Source organism: Ziziphus jujuba, chromosome 9 (assembly GCF_031755915.1).
Source record: "Ziziphus jujuba cultivar Dongzao chromosome 9, ASM3175591v1".
NCBI lineage: Eukaryota > Viridiplantae > Streptophyta > Magnoliopsida > Rosales > Rhamnaceae > Ziziphus > Ziziphus jujuba.
The window spans coordinates 27,989,506-27,997,516 of record NC_083387.1 but is presented as its reverse complement, the minus strand read 5'-3'; the positions used below and the strand labels follow the sequence as shown (position 1 = coordinate 27,997,516).

The 8,011-nt window shown below is 33.7% G+C and overlaps 1 long non-coding RNA gene across 1 annotated transcript; it reads right to left on the bottom strand.

Annotated features, from left to right (window-relative positions):
- Positions 1-285: 285 nt before the first annotated feature.
- Positions 286-1,518, bottom strand: LOC132799521 (uncharacterized). Its single transcript, XR_009634239.1, has 3 exons — positions 1,354-1,518; positions 695-1,062; positions 286-602 (listed from the first exon to the last, which is right to left on the bottom strand). It is a non-coding gene; the product is annotated as an uncharacterized LOC132799521 (long non-coding RNA).
- Between the last annotated feature and the right edge of the window lie 6,493 nt (positions 1,519-8,011).

Here is an 8,011-nt window from a genome sequence, read left to right as displayed (position 1 = left end):
TTCAAAAATACATCATACGGTATGCTACTCATGTACACAAGTGGCATACTCAAAACAGGAAATTGTACCGAAAGAATTCTGCATGCCATAGAAAAGATAAGAGGACCCATCTTAGTCCACTCAAATGAAGCTCAAAAGATTATCCTTCATTTTCTCACATGGATTGTCTTCTCCAAAAGTTATTTCTTTCTATAAACATAGACACCAAAAGACACATATAGCCACTTTCCTTCAACTCTCACTGTTAAACTTTTTGGCAAAACAAACTGATAGGGATCATTTACCACAACAGAAAAGTGTTATATTTAACTTGTGGGAAAATATATATTTTTGAGAAAATTATAAGCATGTATCGATACAATGTTTAAAACTGATTATTTCTTGTTTGTATTTTCATAACTTTGTAAATGTCGTAATCAAATCAACTGAGAAAGTTATTAATATTCTGTAAAAAATTACCAATGCAAAAAAGTTTATTACAATAAAGTCACCCTCCATGCTTGGACCATATCCAAAAATCTTTTCAACTACAGAATAGCACTCTTGTCTACGATCTCTAGTAAGCATTCTTTTCTGCAGTGAAAATGACATATGCATCCAACCTAATAAGACAAAGATCCAATAAGGATATTAAAAATTTAACTTTTAGCAGTCAATAAGTGCTGTTTTATAAAAAGACTAAAGCTATCCAAACCTGCAGCCTTCTGAATCTGGTCCGTAGAAAGAACTGGTGGTGATGAAATTGGAAGATAAGCAACATGTTTTTCAGCCAAATGAGAACTTAAATTCTGCAGGACAGCAGACAAACGAAATAACAAAAGAAATTGCGATATTATAGAACAGCAAATTGGTTAGTCAGGAAATTCTAATTGTATTATAATCTCTAAAAGGTCGGGAAACAGCTGTTAGTCAGGTACCTTTGGTTAGTAAATAAAAAGAGAAAATTAATATACAAAAGATGTTGTGCTGATTGAGTACTCTGTTGCATAACTCATGCGCGGAATGAGTAATAAGAATCACATTGTATTGCTTCTGGTCAGAAGCAAAACCTGCAGCAATGGCCTGCCAGCACATGCGTGCACAAAAGAGAGAGAGAGAGAGAGAGATAAAGAGAGAGAGATAGAAAGAGAGAGAGAGAAGAAAAAAAAAAAAAAAGAAGAAGAAAGAAAACTTAAAGTTAATCAAACTAAGTAATGTCAAATTATTAGAAAACGTTGAAAATCTGGTGCCAAAACACGAAATTGATCAGGTTTCACTAAGTCTCGTTTTCTTCTTCTTCTTCTTTTTTTTTTTTTTCTTTCCCTTGTTACATTTACTCGGGAAACAAACGGAAACAGAGGAGAAAAACTTAACAGCTATAGGATAAACGTCGCCTTTGGTACCAAAAGCCAAAAACACTGCAACTGGTTTCGTCCCCTCCGTCTCCATCTCTAACTCACTAAGCGCTTTGTTCACACTCTTTCACTCTCTATCACTTTTTCTCGGTGAAATGGAAACTCTACGAGAAATATACTTTTTTTTTTTTTTTTGGCGCTTTATTAACGGAAATTATTTTTGTTATTTTCTCTCTATTAACGGAAATTATAATAATTAGATATTTAGAGGTAAAATAATTTTTCTTTTTTTTTTTTTAAATTTTTTTGGACAAATAGGATATTTAGAGCTAATAGTTAAGGATATTTAGAATTTTTTTATTATTATTATTGCAATAATTTTTAATTTGGAAGGAATATTGAGGGTCTACCAACTTGCCCACCTCACCTGATTACTGATTAGGATATTTAAAGTTAATAGGATTTTTTTAATTATGGTTTATTCTATTTAATTTCTGCTGTTTAGTAATTTGGTTCTTTATATATATAGATAAAGAGTTGCTTATGGTGGATTTAGCACGTGCACACCTCTTGAAGCGGTTTATTTATTTTTATTCTATTTAATTTCTGCTGTTTGATGACTAAGCAATACTAGGAAAACGGCCTTACTTTTCTTAAACTCCAACCCACAAACAAAAGTTGAAAGACTCATAATGAAAGGTAAGCACATGTAAACCAACTCTTAAGTTCATGGTGTGGGAGGGATGTCTTTAGCAAGGACCGGACTTGAGGTACCGAATCCTTAACTTTTACAACTTCAGGATTAGTGGGTTTTTTTGTTTTTATTATTTTACTAAATATCAAAAATCAATATTTACCCTTTTTTTCTAAATTAATTTTTATATCAATTATCTTTCGGATGGATTCCAATCCTTTTCAATTCTTTCTGCTATCAAACAAATTTTAATTGACAGTGAAAGCTTAGTTTACTCTCAGCAAAGCAACCGTTTCAGCAATTGCGGCACTTTGTCTCTGTCTTCCTCTTGAATTCTATTTACTTTAATCTATAATTTATCCTCTGTTATATTTGTATTTCAATATTTTTGTTTCCTACATACAAGATGAAGGCATATCATGCCATGTTGTAAGACAAATTACCGTGTCCTGCAGTTGACAAATAAGTAATAACATGAGCATGAAGATAGCTACAGAAATCATGTGTCATTGACAATGTCCATACTACAAAAGATATCAGCTCAGAGAGTCTAAAACCTTGTTTCATGAACAGAGAAGCCAAAAAATTGCTGTATAATAAACTGTTTTGTGTCAATTTTGTTACAATGATAAAAGAAAACTATAACTGTAAGGGGGCAAGTACTCCATTTCAAATCATCATATCTCCAAGATTCCCAATACTCTATGAAAAGTGGCTACATCCAGTGAATCATGTCTTTCCTACAAAACCCAATATACACAAGGATGAGAGATGAATTTTCACCATCTGCAACTTCGAACTTATAGCATAAAAAACTTGGAAAGTAATATAGCTTCTAACAACTTATCAATGGTGGTTTTCATTCATTCAATTTTCACGGAGGCACATTGTACAAGTAGAGAGTCAGAGACAATTAAAAATATAATAATCTGAACTTTCATGCCAAAACCCATGAATTACCTTCTTAGAAGGATATTCCTGTAGATATTTATATAGAAGTGGAAGGTCCTTTCTAAACTGATGCTCAGATTATGAAGGTGCACTGCACAGCAATTCAAAGAATCAGAAGTTAGTTAAATAAAAGCTGGAAGTTGAAAAATATCAATTATCTGAATGGAACCACATGGGGAGAAGCAACGATGAAATGGACTTGAAAGAGTTCTGCAGGGCTCCAACCTTCCTAGACCATCAAGAAGAAACCGTTTTAAGTGTCACAAAATCACATATTATTATCAAATTATCCTAAGAAGAAAAATGAAAAATATAAAGATAATCAAAGTACCAGAATTATTTTATACACCCATACATGTGTCAAACTATCATACTCAAGTATTACCACCATAATAACTTGAGCCAATTTTATAAACCCTTGTGTAAGAAATATTTTCAGAAATACATCAAAGGGGATGCTAATCATGTACACAAGTGGTACACTCAACAAGAAATTGTACCAAGAAATTTTCCACTCAAATGAAGCTCTCAAAATATCATCCTTAATTTCCTCACAGGGATCCTCTGCTCCAAAAGTTATTTCTTTTTCTAAACATAGATACCAAACGATACATAAAGCTACTGTCCTTCAACTGGTTTCTGGCCAGACCAATTGATACGGATCATATACCAGGACAATTATATTTAACTTGTGGGAAAATATTCTCTCGTGAAAATTACAAGTATCTGTCAATAAACTGTTTAACACAGATTATTTCTTGATTGTATTTTGATAACATGATGAATTCTGTAATTAAATTAACTGAGAAAGTTAAAAACAATTTGAGAAAAAGTACCAATGCAAAAAAGTTTATGGCAATATAAACACAATCCACAAGCTTTGACCATATCCAAAAATCTTTTCAACTACAGAAATAGCATTCTTGTCTGCTATCTCTAATAACCATTCTTTTTTGCAGTGAAAATGACATATCCACAAAAGCTGATAAGAAAACCAAAAAAAAAAAAAAAAAAAAAAAAATCCATGAAGGATACTACATATTTAATTTTTCACAATTTTACTAGCCAATAACAGCTTTTTTGTTAAGAGAATGAACAGATTAAAGCTATCCAAACCTAGAAAGAACAGGTGGTGAAGATATTGGAAGATAAGCAACATGTTTTTCAGCCAAATGGTGATACGAACCTAAGACGACCTGCTCCTAAACCCGTATTATATTAGCCCGGATCTTTAATTAAGTTCAAGTTATAATGGAATGGACCTCAACCCCTAACCAACCTGTGGTTAGAAACCTTGGTATAATGTAGACACCACAATAGGGGATGGAAAACCTATTGATAAGTCAAGCTAAAACAACCAATTCTCTAATGGTGTTTTAGGTGTTCTCAAAGAACAAAGAGATAATTAATCTCACAAATATTTTCTTAATCAAATCAAAGTTGTATTCATATTGAAAAATAAGCCTTTAAATAGGCTAAGATTACAAAGAAAAAAACCCTAAAAAATTAATTCAAAACCGGACTCCTATAGGAATTAGGATACTTGACCGAATTCTAATATGTCCTAAACTAAGTTTCCTAAACTAAATTTGATTAATTAATTCCTTTATTTTGAATTAGGAATTAATTAATTTAAAATGGAAATAAGAAAATAAAAACCTTCCTAAAGTTATTTATCCAGAAAATAAATAAATAAAAACCTAAAAGTAATGGTAGTTTCCTAAAACAAAAAGTAAAAACAAATTAGGAAACTAAAAATGGTAGCTTTTTTATCAAGTTGAATTTGATCAATCTTTGACCTCTTTGAGCTTCAAATCAGCTTCTAGATGCTTTTTAGGATGCCAAATAAGCTAAATATGAAGTCCCACACGTTGCCCATGCTTGGAAAAATAAGAAAAGGCTAATACAATAAAATACAGTAAAGCCAGCAAGCAATACAGCAAATTCGGCCAAATTGTTGATGCTGTCCGTACAAGCCCTTTTTGATTGTATTTGAGGCTGCTTTAACTTGATTCCATGACCTCTTAGGCATATGTATTGAACCCATAAAGCATTGGAACCATTTCATGCTTCCCGGCCTCCAAAAATGTACCAAAATCGTCACCCGGGTCCGTATCAGCTTCCACCACTTGGATGCTTAGAATAGGCTTTGTATCTTCAAGTATGGACAAACTATATTGAGATTGATTAACCCTTGTATAAATACTCCCAGGTTGTCCTTAAATCTCTTAATTTGAGCTCTTGTGATTGGCCTAGTCTTCATCCATGTCGAGTCAGCACCACAGCGGGTTATCGGTGGAGCAGGCTCAGGCGGAATCACATCAAATGGGAACCAAAATTCTGCAGGAAAGCAGACAAATGAAATAATAAAAGAAAATGGCGATTTTATATAAAAGAAATTGGTTAGTCAGGAAACTTTAATTGTACTATAATATGGTTGGCATGTACCAAGGTTGATAAGTAAAAAGAGGAAATTAGTATACAAATACTGATTTCAAAAACAAGGTGTTAGATTTTATGGATCTAAATATACATAACAAATTTCATAAATCATAAATTACTAACCTCCAAACGCAGCCATTGATAAATTAAATCTTTAATCCTGCAAAATAGAAAACAATGTAAAGTAGTGCCTATGGACACATTACTCTCAAACTACTCTTAGATCTCTGAAAACCCTAATATCAAAATACCGTATATACTCTCTCTGTTTGCTTGTCTTAGACCTTTTATATAGTCTCTGCAAGTCACACTTACCCATAAATTTTTAACACACACAAAATACTAATAATTTAATAATATAATAATAGAAAAATATGGGTAAGTCATTGGGCTTATGAAGAGAGTTGGTCCTCCAGTCCAATGGGCCAACTGGAGTCTTATAGAGAGTGTGTGACCAAGGATCCTACTACAAAATATTAAAATAAGCCAGTCCCATTAATGTCATAAATAGGCCCTGTAAGTGAGTAATTGATTATGCTAAGTTCATAAATTATTTATTTATTTAACATTCTCCCATTTGGACTGCATAATCATCATCATATATATAATCCAAACTCACTTACTATAGAATCTCTCGAACCATAATACCATTTCATTAAATATATAGCATACCGATAGGGCACAACAATATACTAGACTAGGCAGTAGAGATTCTCTTAGTAAATCTTCCAAAACATGATACCATTTTAACTGAGCACTTTGCATGCATGCCATAAACTCAGTCTAGGTAGTAGAGATTTACCTAACCACGTGCAATCCCCCCAACACACAATACCATTTCATTCGAGCACATTGTGTATCGCCAGGATACATCAATATACCCAAACTAGGTAGTAGGGATTCACCATGGCACCTGTGGATCAACATATACATATATATAGACTAATAGTATTAACAGGCCTGTAAACATATGTGTAATAAATCATCTCATAAATATATAATGATCCACATACATTAATGTGTCAAAATACTCAAATAAATAAATAATACTCAACATGGATATTACTGCAGAAATTATAACAAACTCCCATTGACCCGCAGCAGTCTCAGCTGTCTAACAATCCCATACGGGATACATGCTCCTCAAATATGCCTACAGGTAAGGTCTTGGTCAGTGGATCTGCCACCATGTTGTAAGTAGGCGAGTGAACTACAGTAATGAGGCCTTCTTCAACTTTCTCCTTAACCACAAAATACTTAACATCAATGTACCTCGCACCAGGGGTACCTTTTAAATTATTGGAGAAAGATACTGCTGCAGTATTGTCACAATACATCATAATAGGCCTCTCAATGGAGTCAACCACTCCCAAATCAAGAATAAAATTTCGAAGCTAAACTGCATGACGAGTAGCCTCATAACACGCCACATACTCTACTTCCATAGTCGAGGATGCTGTCACTGACTGTTTGGCACTGCGCCAAGATACAACACCTCTTGCCATGATAAATATATACCCAGTGGTAGATTTCTTATCGTCCACACAACCTTGATAATCTGCATCACTATAACCAACAACATCTAGGGAGTTGGTACGTCAATATGTCAACATATGATCTTTAGTACTCTGAAGATACCTAAAGACCTTCTTAACCGCTTGGTAATGAAGAGGACTAGGATTGCTCATAAATCTACCAAGCACACCCACAGCAAAAGCTATATCAGGCCGTGTACATACTTGAGCATACATCAAAATACCCGTTGCTGAAGAATAGTGAACATTTCTCATCACCATCCTCTCTTTATCATTCTTGGGACATTGATCTTTAGAAAATCTTTCACCCTTTGTGACCGGTACACTTCTGGGAGAACAATTATGCATATCAAATCTCTTAAGAATTCTATCAATATAGGCTCTTTGAGACGATTGCGACACATAAGCAGTCCTATCTCGAACAATCTTGATGTCTAAAACAAAAGAAGCCTCTCCAAGATCTTTCATATCAAAATGGTTGCATAACATCTGCTTTGTCTCAGCCAACAGGTCAGTGTCATTAGTAGCCACAAGTATGTCATCAATATACAACACCAGAAATATAAAACTGCTCCCACTGACCTTTATATATATGCATCTATCAACAACATTCTCCTTAAAGCCATTTTGGATGACAACCTCATCAAACTTAAGATACCATTGCCTTAAAGTCTGCTTAAGAACATAAATTGACTTCTTAAGTTTACAAATTAAATTACCATTCCCTGTTTGCTGGAAGCCAACTGGTTGAACCGTATACACATCTTCAAATAAATCACCATTCAGAAAAGCAGTTCTGACATCCATCTGATGCAACTCTAGGTCATAATGTGCCACAATTGCCATAATGATTCTAAAATAATCCTTTGTGGATATAGGAGAAAATGTCTGTGTGTAATCTATTCCTTCCTTCTGGCTAAACCCTTTGGCTACAAGTCTTGCCTTATACCTCTTTACTTGACTATTAGAGTCTTTTTTAGTCTTAAAGACCCGTTGCACCCTATAGGCTTGCTACCCAATGGTAACTCAACCAAATCCCAAACACCATTTGATGC